Raw genomic sequence first — 13,111 nt, 5'->3', positions numbered from 1 at the left:
TTCTTTAAGATTTCTGTTGGACTTACCAGTTTGTGAAGCACAGACAGAGTGGATGCATAGAGATAACTGATGCCAGGGTTTGTAGAGGATGGTGGGGGGCGGGAGAGGGGTGGAATAGGAAAGGTGAGGGGTTTCTGGAGTAAACAATGTAGGTGGGAAGCATGCAGAGGCCTCTGAGCGGGGCGGACGCCCGGTTCCCGGCTCCGCGCGAGCACCGGCCTAGCGTCAGAATTGAGACTACAAGATGGCTGACCAGGACCCGGGGGGCATTAGCGCCCTCCAACAGATGGTGGCCTCGGGCGCTGGAGCAGTGGTCACCTCTCTCTCCATGACGCCCCTGGACGTGGTGAAGGTGCGTCTGCAGTCCCAGAGCCCCTCGGTGGCCACCGAACTGAAGCCGCCCTCTAGACTCTGGAGCGTCTCCTGCACCAAATTGCCCTCCTCTCTCCAACCCACAGGGAAGTGCCTCCTGCTCTGCAACGGTGTCCTGGAGCCCCTCTACCTGTGCCACCTGGCTTCATGACCCCACCCGGTTCACCCGCACCACGGATGCCTTTGTGAAGATCGTGCGGCACGGGGGCGCCAGGACCTGCGGAGTGGCCTCCCAGCCCCCCCTGGTGCTGTCAGTGCCGGCCACTGCCATCTGCTTCACCTCCTATGACCAATTCAAGACCTTCCTGTGCGACCGAGCCTTGACCTCTGACCTCTATGTCCCCATGGTGGCTGGCACTCTGGCCCGCTTGGGCACCGTGACTGTGGTCAGCCCCTTGGAGCTGGCAGGCTCAGCATGTGTCCTATCGGGAGCTGGGCGCCTCTGTGCAGGCTGCAGTGACTAGGGGCGGCTGGCCTCCCTGTGGCTGGGCTGGGGGCCCACTGCCCTGTATTGGTTCAGCTATGAGCTGGTGAAGGGCTGGCTGAGTGGGCCCAGGCCAAAGGACCAGACATCCGTGGGCAACAGCTTTGTGGCTGGCAGAATCTCAGGGACGGTGGCAGCCATCCTGACCCTGCCCTTCGATGTGGTGAAGACTCAGCGCCAAGTCGCGCTGGGCACAGTGGAGGCTCTGAGAGTGAGGCCACCACAGGTTGACTCCACCTGGGTGCTGCTGCGGAGGATCCAGGTTGAGTCGGGCACCAAAGGGCTCTTTGCAGGCTTTCTGCCCAGATCATCAAGGCCGCCCCTTTCTGTGCCATGATGATCAGCACTTACGAGTTCGCCAAAAGCTTCTTCCAGAAGCTCAGTCAGCCAGCGGCTGCCAGGCCCTTGAAAGGGGCTCAGGGACTCCCATCTCCTCGGGTGGGCTGTGGGCTGAAGGAGACTGAGCCAAGTGCCTTTCCTCAGCACCGAGGGGCAGGCCCTGTGGCTTCCCCCCACCGGACCATCCTCAGGCCCTCCTCAGACCGGGCCTTCTTCCTGCTGCACCCCACACCCCAGACTCAAGGATCCTCACTTTCTTACCCCCGCCCCCCCCCCCCCCCCGCAAGTTCAAACCCAAATTTGCCACCAGCTCCCCACCTCCCTGCCCCTGTATGTTTGTTGTAACTGGGCCTGCCTCAGTCTCTCCTACCTCTATTAATTCCTTACATCTGAAGATGATTAAAAAAAACAAACAATATAGGTGGAAGGGGAGGGTGCACTAGAACTGAAGGTGATTACACACATTTTAAAGGTGATTTAATCATGGGGAGGAAAAAATGTTCTGAAATTGAATGTGGTGATGACTGTATAATTCTTGATATGACTGAACTATTGATTTATGTGATATGTGGATTAAGTGCCAATAAAACTGATTAAAAAATTTTAACTAGTGCCTGGCTAGCCCTTCTCTTTAGGGTGGTCTTGACTAACGAGCATAAAAGCACTTTAGAAACTGGACATTGGTGCCTTAGCATGTTGTGGTTGCTTCAGAACTATCCAGAGTGGGCAGCCAGGCCCCTCTTCGTGGTCTGTTCTTAGTCTGGCAACTCAGCTGAAACCTGTTCACTTTGGTGACCCTGCTGGCATCTGACACAGTTTCCAGCTTCTCAGCAACACACAAGCCACCACAGTACGACAAACTTGACAAGTGGTGGAAATGCAGAGAACTGGTAATGGGTCGGAACCAACTCAACACCTAACAACACCTAACAACAATAACAAGAAGGTTATTCAGCACCATTGAGTCCATTGGGACTCAGAGCAACCCCCTGTGCTGCAGAACCAAACCCTGGCCGGTCCTGCCCCAGCCTGTCATAAGCATGGTTGTGTTGGGGCCTATTGGCACAACCACGGGGTCACTTCAGCTTCTTGAGGGTTTTCTTCTTTTTCGATGACTCTCTACTAAGCAGGACAGCCTCCTCCTGATAGCAGGTCCAAAGTGTGTGAGGAGCATTCTAAGGACAATTCCAGCCATCCATCCAAGAGATCTTGTTCAGCCTTCTGGCCCATTGAGTGTCTTCCAACTCACAGTGGCCCACAGGACAGAGTCAAACTGCCCCCTTTGAGTTTTCAAGACGTCTTTAGGACAGTCTTAATGAGCTGACCTTGAACTTCACAGCCCAACATGTAACCCGCTGTACCACCAGGGCTCCCCATTCTTCTGGCAATCCCTGGTATGTTCAGTCTTCCTTGACAACCCCGTGACTCAAGGGCATCAGTTGTTCCCAGTCTTCCTTCCTTCCTGCCCAGCTCTCACATGAGACAACGCTTCAGTCAACGTGCCTTAGGCCTCAAAGTGACATTTTTGCTTTTTACTCCTTTAAAAGGGTCTTTCTGCAGCAGATTTACCCAGTGTAATCAATATGTCATTTAATTTCTTGATTGCTGCTCCCAGGGGTGTTGATTGTGGAGCCAAATGAAATGAAACCCTGGACAACTTCAGTCTTTCCGCTCCTTATCACAATGTTGCTTATTGTTTGTTTATTGCTCACTGAAACCCTGGACAACTTCAACCTTTTCTCCGTTTATCATGATGCTGCTTATGGAGGGGCTTTCTCGTGTGTCGAGGTGTCAGTATTACAGCGCCAGACATTCTTACGTTTGCCAGATACCGACGCACCGTACATTGCAATTCTGTTTGTTCTTTGTTGGGCTTTTATAAACTTCCTGTGCCTTTGATCTCCCTGCGCAGGCCCAAAATAGCCAAAGAACAGGTTTGCATTTGTTTCATAATTCATAACAGTTTTTCAAGCCAGGGTGTGGTGTCTCAACTCAAGAAGATGGTTCAAAAAAGCATAACTGACTGAAAGCAGAGGGAAAACTTTTTTCTTTTTTCTCAAAATAAGGTATTTGTTTTTTTCTGTTCTCTCATGTATAAGGCAAGTTTACACTTTGATTCCAAAGAGGCAAGGGTAAAAATAGGAGCAGTTAAAGATTGAAAAAGGGAAATGAGCTCTCCTCCGGTTGAGAATGATGAGAGGATGCATGTATAAAGCTAATTGAGAAGGTAAAGAGTCAAGGAGCCCTTGTGAATTAACCAGCAATGCAGTTAGGTACGGTCATCAAAGCAATGTCTCAGGTATTTGTCTTTCTTTGCTTAGATGAAGTTGCTTATCAAATCCCACCTCGACGCTCTTTGTTAGGGCTTTGCTCAGGGAATAGACGCTCCCCTGTTCTCTGGCACATCTCGATTGCACTTCTCCTTTACAACATATTGTTAATAAATTATCCACACTGGGCTGCATGAGTCTGAAGAGAGACTTATGGACTCATTTGGGGCTTGTAGACTGGAGTTGGACTGGGCTGGGATGTTTTCGTGATATACAATTACTTTAAAATTACTATAAGTTACTATACTATAACGCTCTTTCTTCTTTTTTTTTAAACAATTTATTGGGGCTCATACAAGTCTTATCACAGTTCATACATATACATACATCAATTGTATAAAGCACATCTGTACAGTCTTTGCCCTAATCATATTTTTCTCCTCTTTTCTTTTTTTACATTTTATTAGGTACTCATACAACACTTACCACAATCCATACATATATATACATCAATTGTATAAAGCACATCCATACATTCCCTGCCCCAATCATTCTCAAGGCATTTGCTCTCCACTTAAGCCCCTTGCATCAGGTCCTCTTTTTTTTCCCCTCCCTCCCCTTTCCCCCCTCCCTCATGTGCCCTTGGTAATTTATACATCGTTATTTTGTCATATCTTGCCCTATTCGGGGTCTCCCTTCCCCCCTTCTCTGCTGTCCCTCTCCCAGGGAAGAGGTCACAGGTGCATCCTTGTAATCAGTTCCCCCTTTCCAACCCACTCACCCTCCACTCTCCCAGCATTGTCCCTCACACCCTTGATCCTGAAGATATCATCCACCCTGGATTCCCTGTACCTCCAGCCCTCATATGTACCAGTGTACAACCTCTGTCCTATCCAGCCCTGCAAGGTAGAATTCGGATCATGGTAGTTGGGGGGAGGAAGCATCCAGGATCTGGGGGAAAGCTGTGTTCTTCATTGGTACTACCTCGCACCCTAATTAACCTATCTCCTCTCCTAAACCCCTCTATGAGAGGATCTCCATTGGCCGACACTTGGGCCTTGGTCTCCACTCTGCACTTCCCCCTTCATTTAATATGGTATATATATACATATATACATATACACACATATACACATACATACACACACTTATATCCTTTTTTTTTTTGCATGATGCCTCATACCTGGTACCTTGGCACCTCGTGATCGCACTGGCCGGTGTGTTTCTTCCATGTGGGCTTTTTTGCTTCTGAGCTAGATGGCCGCTTGTTCACCTTCAAGCCTTTAAGAGCCCAGACACTATCTCTTTTGATAGCCAGGCACCATCAGCTTTCTTCGCCACATTTGCTTATGCACCCATTTGTCTTCAGCGATCCTATCATGGAGGTGTGCAGTCAATGATATGATTTTTTGTTCTTTGATGCCTGGTAACTGATCCCTTCGGGACCACTCGATCACACAGGCTGGTGTGTTCTTCCATGTGGACTTTGTTGCTTCTGAGCTAGATGGCGGCTTGTTTATCTTCAAGCCTTTAAGACCCCAGTCACTATCTCTTTTGATAGCCGGGCACCATCAGCTTTCTTCACCACATTTACTTGTTCACCCACTTTGGCTCCAGCCGTTGTGTCGGGAGAGTGAGCATCATAGAGTTCCAATTTAATAAAAGAAGGTATTCATGCATTGAGGGAGTGTTTGAGTAGAGGCCCAAGGTCCTTCCGCCACCTTAATACTTGACCTATAAATATAGACACATAAATCTATTTCCCCATCCTCCTATATATATTTGCATGTACATGTCTTTATCTAGACCTCCATGAATGCCCTTTGACTCCTAGCTCTTTCCTCCATCTCCCTTGACTTTCCTCCTGCCCTACTACCATGCTTCGTCGCCACCTGGGCTAGAGTATACCTCTTCTCTAAGCAACCTTACCCTTGATCATTTCCCACCAGGCTTGCCACTCCCCCTTCTCTACCATTTGGGGTCCCATGTTTTTCCCTTGTCCCTGGGTTTGTTAACACCACTTCCTTACCCCCCTGACCCCCCCTACCCCCCCACCCCAAGTCCCCCCCGGAACTGTCGGTCCCATTGTTTTTCCTCCAGATAGTTCATCCAGCCTGTCCTATTCAGACAGACCTGTGGAGACAACAACATGCACGAAAACAAGACAGAGGAAAACAAAGCAACAGTATGCAACCAGACAACAAAACAACAAAAACAAACCACTGACAAAGAACAGAACAAAACAGTTCACAAGAGAAAAGCTTGTAGTTAGTTCAGGGATCATTTGCTGGCCCTTAGGAGCGTTTTCCAGTCCAGTCTGTTGGGGCATCACGCCCTGGCCCCAAAGTCCACTTTCAGCATTCCCTGGGGACCTTGCCACTCCATTCCCTTGCTGTTCCGCTGCTCTCCCCCAGGGATTTGCCTCGGTGTGGTGGGATCAGGTCAGGTGCAATTCCCACACTGTGTCTCCGGTGCTGTCCCCTGTATCGCCCTTAGTCACTGATTGGCATCATTTCTCATAGTGGGGCCAGCCATGTTGTTCTCTCTGTGGACTGGCTGCTATACTCAGGAACATCATCATCACGGCCTGGTGGGCCAGGCTGTGCTCCACTCTCTCCTCCTGCCCCTTCATCTTCTCCCGTGTGCTCTGATCAGATACGTTCATCTCCCGGAGCTGCAGAGTCAATGTCGTCCTTTGGAACAAATTCTTTTCGGGGGAGGGGCAGGAATCCACTTAATTTATGGTGCTGGGGCCAGCCTCCCAGACCTCTCCACTGGTTCCCTACTCCACGCCGGGATATTGCATTCACACCTTGCGACACTGGGTTGAAGTCTGATTCCACTTTCCCTGTGGAGATATAAACAATACCCTCCCCTTGGGTGGATTAATGCCCCATGACCCCACTACCCTTTTCTTCCTTGTATTCATCCTTTTGTTTTCCTTTCCCCACCTCCTCCACCATTGTCTACCATGTACATCCCTGCTTTTGGTCTGATCTCTTCCATACTACACAGTCTTCACCCCTAAAATGTTTGTATACAGTAGCTTTTTTCCCTATGCCACTTTTACTTTTAAAAAAATTTTTTAATTCTTACCTCAGCGGGCTCATGTTGTACTTGTCCTTTTGTGCCTGACTTACCTCGCTTAGCATGATTTCCTCCAGTTCTTCCCATGCCGCTATGTGCCTCATACGTTCATCACTGCTTTTTAGTGATGCGTAGTACTCCATTGTATGTATATACCACAGTTTTTTAATCCAATCGTCAGTTGATGGAAATTTGGGTTGCTTCCAACTCCTTGCAATTGTGAACTGTGCCGCAATGAACATTGGAGCACAGATGTCTGGTCTTGGTTTGTTCCTTGCCTCTTCTGGGTATATGCCCAGTAGGGGGATTGCTGGGTCATATGGTAACTCTATTTCCATCTGTTTTAGGTATCGCCAGATTGATTTCCATAGTGGCTGTATGTACTTACAGGCCCACCAGCAGTGGATGAGAGTTCCTGTCTCCCCACAGCCCCTCCAACACTTGTTGCTTTCTGATTTTTTGAATTGGGTTACCTTTGAGGGTGTCAGGTGGTACCTCATTGTTGTTTTAATTTGCATTTCTCTTATGGCTAAAGATCGGGAACATTTTCTCATATGTTTGTTGGCCATTAGGATTTCTGCGCCTGTGAAACTTCTGTTCAAGTCCTTTGCCCACCTTTCAAGTGGGCTATTGGTTTTTTTCTTTTTGGAAGCTAGCAGAGTATTGTAGATTTTAGTAATAAGGCCTTTGTCTGATGTGTCATTGCTAAAGATGTTTTCCCAGTCTGTGGACTCTCTTATTACTCTCTTGGTGAATTCTTTAGATGTACACAAGTGTTTTATCTTCAGTATATCCCATTTGTCAATTTGTGCCTCCTCTGTGTTTGTGTCCTTCCCTATTTCTGATAGCCTGTGTATTCCCTGAGCCAAAGTTCTCAAGTTGGTCCCAATTCCCTCATTGATGGCCCTAATAGTTTGGGGTTTAACTTCAAGGTCTGTGATCCACCTTGAGTTTATTCTTATGCATGGAGTGAGATAAGGGTCTTGCTTCATTTTTCTGCATGTTGATATCCATTTTTTCCAGCACCACTTGTTAAAGAGGGCATCTGCTTCCCATTTGATATTTTTGGGGCCCTTGTCAAAGATTAGCTGTGTGTATGCTGATGCCTTTATTTCTGGGTTTTCAGTTCTTTTCCATTGGTCTGAGTATTTGTCATTGTACCAATACCATGCAGTTTTGAGAACTGTGGCTGCATAGTATGTGCCAAAGTCAGGTAAAGCAAGCCCTCCCACGTATAATGCTCTTTCTTACGTATAAAATAATACTAACCATCCCCGCAGGGTTGAGGCTAGGTTCTGAAGCACAAGTATGAAAGAAGTTAAGTGCCCCGGCTTCTACTGACGGCACCCACGCTTCACGTTTCCAGCGGAAACAGTCTCTGTGTTTTCAGACTTCCTCATTTGGACCCCGGGGCTGGTGGATGGGCCTGTCTGTGAACAGCTGATGGGGATGGGCACATACTGACCGCATAGCATAAAATCCTTCCATGACACCAGGCAGCCCATGGATGATGGAATCTGCATTTGTCGGTTGGACCTTGGACTCATTCCAGAAGATTTAGTTCAGAAAATACCAAAGGCATTTTTCACTGTGCGGCAGATGCACTTTCAAGGTTGAGTTTTCAGCACAGGGGTGGCCATTCCTCGGAACAGAGACCTGTAGTTCAGACATCGGACATTTTTCTGTCTGGCCACCAGATGGCGGAATTACTCAGCCTTCCCTGTGAGGGCTGTCGCTCTCATGCTCTGGTCAGAAAGTGGCCGCTTTCCTGTGGTTCTACGGATTCCTCACCTAGATTTGCAAAACAAACCCACTGCCATTGAGTCCATTCTGACTCAGAGAGACCCTCGGGTTTCCGAGACTGTAAATCTTCACAGGAGCAGCCTCGTCTTTTGTCAGAGGAGTGGCTAGGGTATTCAAACTGCTGTCCTCCAGGTTAGCAGCCCAACACATAACCCACTATGCCACCAGGGCCCTTTGACCTATCACAAGCCCGTGACCTTCTAGTGGACTCTGCCTCACAGAGACCCTACAGATCAAGCAGCATTGCCCCGGTGAGTTTCTGAAGCTGCAGCTCTTTGTTGGAATAGAAAGCCTCAGCGTGCTCCTTGGAAGTGGAGGTCAGGTTCAAACCTGCTGACCTTTTTGTCAGCAGCCCAAGGAGGAACGCACAGCCCACCAGGACTCTTATAACAGCACAGATGTCTAATTTCTAGGGGAATCAATTAGTATATGGTGCGTTTTTTCATTTTTGTTTTAATTCAAACATTACGGAATGTATTCTGTTCAGCATTTCATGAAGTCTTGAGGACATTTGTGACATAGTAATGAATCGACCATTTTTTAATATCTTTCCGCCTCTTTGAAAATGAACATATCATGACCCCTTGAACACATTGTACGTGCGTCTGCAAAAGGTTGGAGGTGGTTTCAGGGCACCATGGATGAGTATATCCATAACCCAAATCTCCTTCTTGCGGAGAATGTGTAAATATCATTCATTTCTTGTGTAAACTTCCGAGCCTCTTCAAGAGTATCCTTTAGGGTTCTCCAAAGAAACAGAATCAAACTGATACACAAAGAGAGACTTAGTTAAAGAAATAGGGTCTCAGGGTCGAGGTGGTTGAGTCCCATGTCTGTAGGGCAGACCAGCCTGCCGAAAACCCCTTCCCGGTGAATGTGTTGCGCTCTTGAGGCAGAATTCCTTCTCTGGAAAACATCAGTGCTTGGCTTTAAAGATCTTCCACTTGGATGAAGTCCACCCACATTGATAAGGTAATCTCCTTTGCTTCAAGTAAACCAATTGTCAATGTTAATCACATCTACCAAAGGCCTCCATAGCAACATCTAGATGAGTGTCTGACCAATTAACTGGCCACCATAGGCGAGCCAAGCTTGCACATAAAATCAACCATTACATCATGCAATCAATTAGAGTTAGGATTAAATTTCCACAACCTCACAAAGTATGGGTTGAAGAAGACATTTATAAAGCCAGGATCCGCCTGAGAGCTGATCGGTCTGTCAACTAGTCTGGCCTCCAGCCCATGGAGAGTTATGCCAGAGTCTGCACCACCTCTGGGTCTTATTCTGAAGTAACAAGCATGAAAGCGCCTATCAGCATGTTAAGCACTCTGGTTGGAGAGTACCAGCTATTTATAGGAGTGATCTTGGAAGGCCAGTTTCCCTGCACCTGGAGCCTCTCTCTCTCTAGTAATCTTGGCGGGGTTGGGGGGCGTGGGGGGAAGGTATGATTCTTTGACGAACTAAATTTAGGCCCTACTCCTCCAAAGGGTAGAAGAGCAAGACCCCAAGTCCAGTTAGTCTTTGGCCCAAACCACTGGGGACAAGCAAACGGGTTACTTGGGGCAATCCTGCTCCTTGAATTATTTTATTTTGTCATTTGTTTAAGCAAAAGATGGTTTCTCATACTAGTTTTTAATCTTCATGTCGTTGTCTTTTTACATAAAAGTTTTCACCTTTTTACATACTTACTGGCCAGTTGCATTCCTCCTCCAATGCCTGTACTTTTTCCATTTTTTCTTTAGTAATATTAGCATTTTACTATCTAATGTTTGAAATGTTTTATAAAGAATATCTTTATAAAGAATCCATTAAGAATACCATGTGGAAAATAAAAAAGAATGCCATGTGGTTTTCTTATTGGATCTATAGATGATATATTTGGCACTAAAAATAAATTTATTGATTCTCTCCCCAGTATCCATATGCACACTCTCCCCGGAGTGTCCTAATGCTTGTTTGGGAATACAAATGGTTCCAGAATAGAACTCTAGAAGGGGAGTGTAAGTAGGCCAGCCCGTCAGCACACACCATGGCCATCATAGTAAGTGCAAAGGATACCGTGGGCCCAGTGAACCTCAGGACTCTGCTGTCAGTGCAACACAGCAAAGCCCTAGATTTCTAGCTCAGCAAGTGTATTGTGGCACGTGACCTCTTCAGTTTATGATAAATTTCACAAAGTTTTAAAATTTTTAAAAAGAACAGAAAGAAGAAGATATGTATTTTGTATATTTCAGATAAAGCTTCGCCTGAAGGGAGCTTGCTGCTTCTGGGGTCTTCAATTGCATGAGCCCTTGTATATGTATATATTCAGATACACACTAGGGCAGTGGTTCTCAGCCTGTGGGTCGTGGCCCTTTCGGGGGTCAAACAACCCTTTCACAGGGGTGCCAGATTCATAACAGTAGCAAAATTACAGTTATGAAGTAGCAACAAAAATAATTTAATGGTTGGGGGTCACCACAACATGAGAAACTGTATTAAAAGATCATGGCATTAGGAAGATTGAAAACCACTGCTCTAGTATAACCATCCCAGTTTTACATGGCTCAGATGTATTCTAAGATGTCTTAGATGCCTAATCTAATTGGTCCAGATCCATGTTGTACCAGTTTTAAATATTTCTATCATATCTGATCACTGACCTTTATTATTAATCAGATTGCAGTAAAGTTTTGGTTTTGTGGAATTTTTAAAAATAGTTTTATTGATATTTACTTCACATACCATATAATTTAATCATTCAATCATATTACTATCTGTGTCATCATCACCACTATAAATTCCAAATAAAGTTTGGGTTTTGTTGTATGGTTTGCTTGATTTTCTTTTTTTTTGTTTTCCAACTAAAACATCTTAAGTGATGCCTGGCTGATATTGATAATTTCCTGTAGAGGGAATGCTACCCACCCAGGGCAGTAGGAACCATTCAACTGAGGAGAAACATCAGCCAAATAATAAAGCTAAAAATTATTAAATAATGACCATGTGTCCAGATACTATTTTATTTTCGCATATGCTAACTAACCCTTGAAACAGCATAATGGCTGTGTTAGACCAGGTTGACTAGAGAAATAAATCCAGAGAGACTCATATATGTATAAGAAAGAGCTTTATATCAAAGAGTATTTGTATATGAAGAAAACATCCCAGCCAAGTCCAGATCAAGTCCACAAGTTCAATATTAGCCCTTATGTCAATACTAGTCCATAAATTCCTCTTTAGACTCACACATCCATGCAATGATGCTGAAAGCAGGAAGATCATAGACCAGTGAGTGGAAAGCCTTGTGGATCCAGTGGTGGTGGAAGCATCTCAGGGCTGGCATGGGTCTCCCCGTGGCTCCTCCAGTTGCAGGGCTTTAGCAAGAAGACAAAGCAGAGTGTCTCCCACCTCCAGGGAGGAAGACAGGAGTTCCCAGAATCCTCAGGAGAAGGCCACGCCCACACACAAGCCTCATTGGCTATTACCTGATTGACAGGCTAGACTCTATGCGTTTGCAAGTTGACAGGAGATTACATAACTGCCACAAGAGATTATACTTTTGTTGTTGAGGTTTTTTCTTCGCAATTTCATAAACAGGACAAAAATAAGGACAGGCTATGATATATGGGAATTTTAAATACAATTAAATGCAACTTTTAAAAAGAAGCCATTTTAATACCTAAAAATAGATGTTCCCTGGAAGAGATGGCTACATATATACATATCAATGCTATTTGTATAAATTCAAATGTCTTTCTTATAGAAAGTTACCAAAAACTGACAAAGATAACTTTCATGAACATTTATAAAAAAATTAACTGGGTAGCTGCCTTCAAGACAAAGCCTCTTTTGCCAGGGTCTGGGGATGCCTCTGAACCACAGGAAGTGTTTTCCTTGTCTGCAAAAGAATTCCAGATCTTCGCAAGATTAACATCGGTCACAAATTATGAAAGAATGCTTCAATCCTTGAGGCTTCCTCAGCCCCCACTATCGTGACCCCACTCCTGCCTTTCACTGCTGGCTAGACCGGAGCATGTGCACAGGTACAGATGAGAGATAAGAGCTCAGGACACATGGAATCCAGGAACAGGAATGGGAAGAGTGATACCAGAAGGCTGGGAGAAAGGAGGGGAGGAAGGGAGAGCCCATGGCACTGATCGACACATAACCACACCCACACAGGTGGACAAACAACAGAAACTATGGGGGGAGGAAAACAGTGGATGGTGTAAGATATGAAAATAATAATTTATCATTATCAAGGGGTCACAGAAGGGAAGGAAAAAAGAGGAGCTGAGACCAAGGGCTTAAATAGTAAGTAAGTGTTTAGAAAATAATGAGGGCAATGTGTACGAATATGCTTGATGCAATTGATGTCTGGATAGTTATAAGAGCTGTAAAGATCCCCCAATAAAATGATCATTTAATTTTTTAAAAAAATGAATACTGCCAGTCATCCACACTGGCAAACTCAGTTTCTCCATCCCTGAAAGGGGGCCTTGAAGCGTTCAGCGGCTCTTGTGAGTGACATAACACTATCAGTACTGACTTCAGTACAATTGAAAACAAAAACAAGAAGTTGCTTTTTTTTTGCAAGCAACTAGCTTCTGATGTTGATGTGAGATTATATGTGTGTGTGTGTGTTTGTGTGTGTATAGTATGCATTTTTCCCACTAAGTGAGCATCCAGCAACTCACTCTGAGTTAGTACATCTAGTGGAGTTACCTGGGAAGGTTCTCTCTGGTCACAGTGAATTTTTTCATAAAAGCAG

General features: G+C 45.7%; 1 pseudogene; it reads left to right on the top strand.

Annotated features, from left to right (window-relative positions):
* Nucleotides 1-244: 244 nt before the first annotated feature.
* Nucleotides 245-13,111, top strand: part of LOC142451367 (mitochondrial glutathione transporter SLC25A39 pseudogene) — a 34,849-nt pseudogene continuing 21,982 nt past the window's right edge.

Source organism: Tenrec ecaudatus, chromosome 6 (genome assembly GCF_050624435.1).
Source record: "Tenrec ecaudatus isolate mTenEca1 chromosome 6, mTenEca1.hap1, whole genome shotgun sequence".
Classification (NCBI taxonomy): Eukaryota; Metazoa; Chordata; class Mammalia; order Afrosoricida; family Tenrecidae; genus Tenrec; species Tenrec ecaudatus.
The sequence above is the reverse complement of the archived record's forward strand: the minus strand, read 5'-3'. Positions and strand labels throughout refer to the sequence as shown.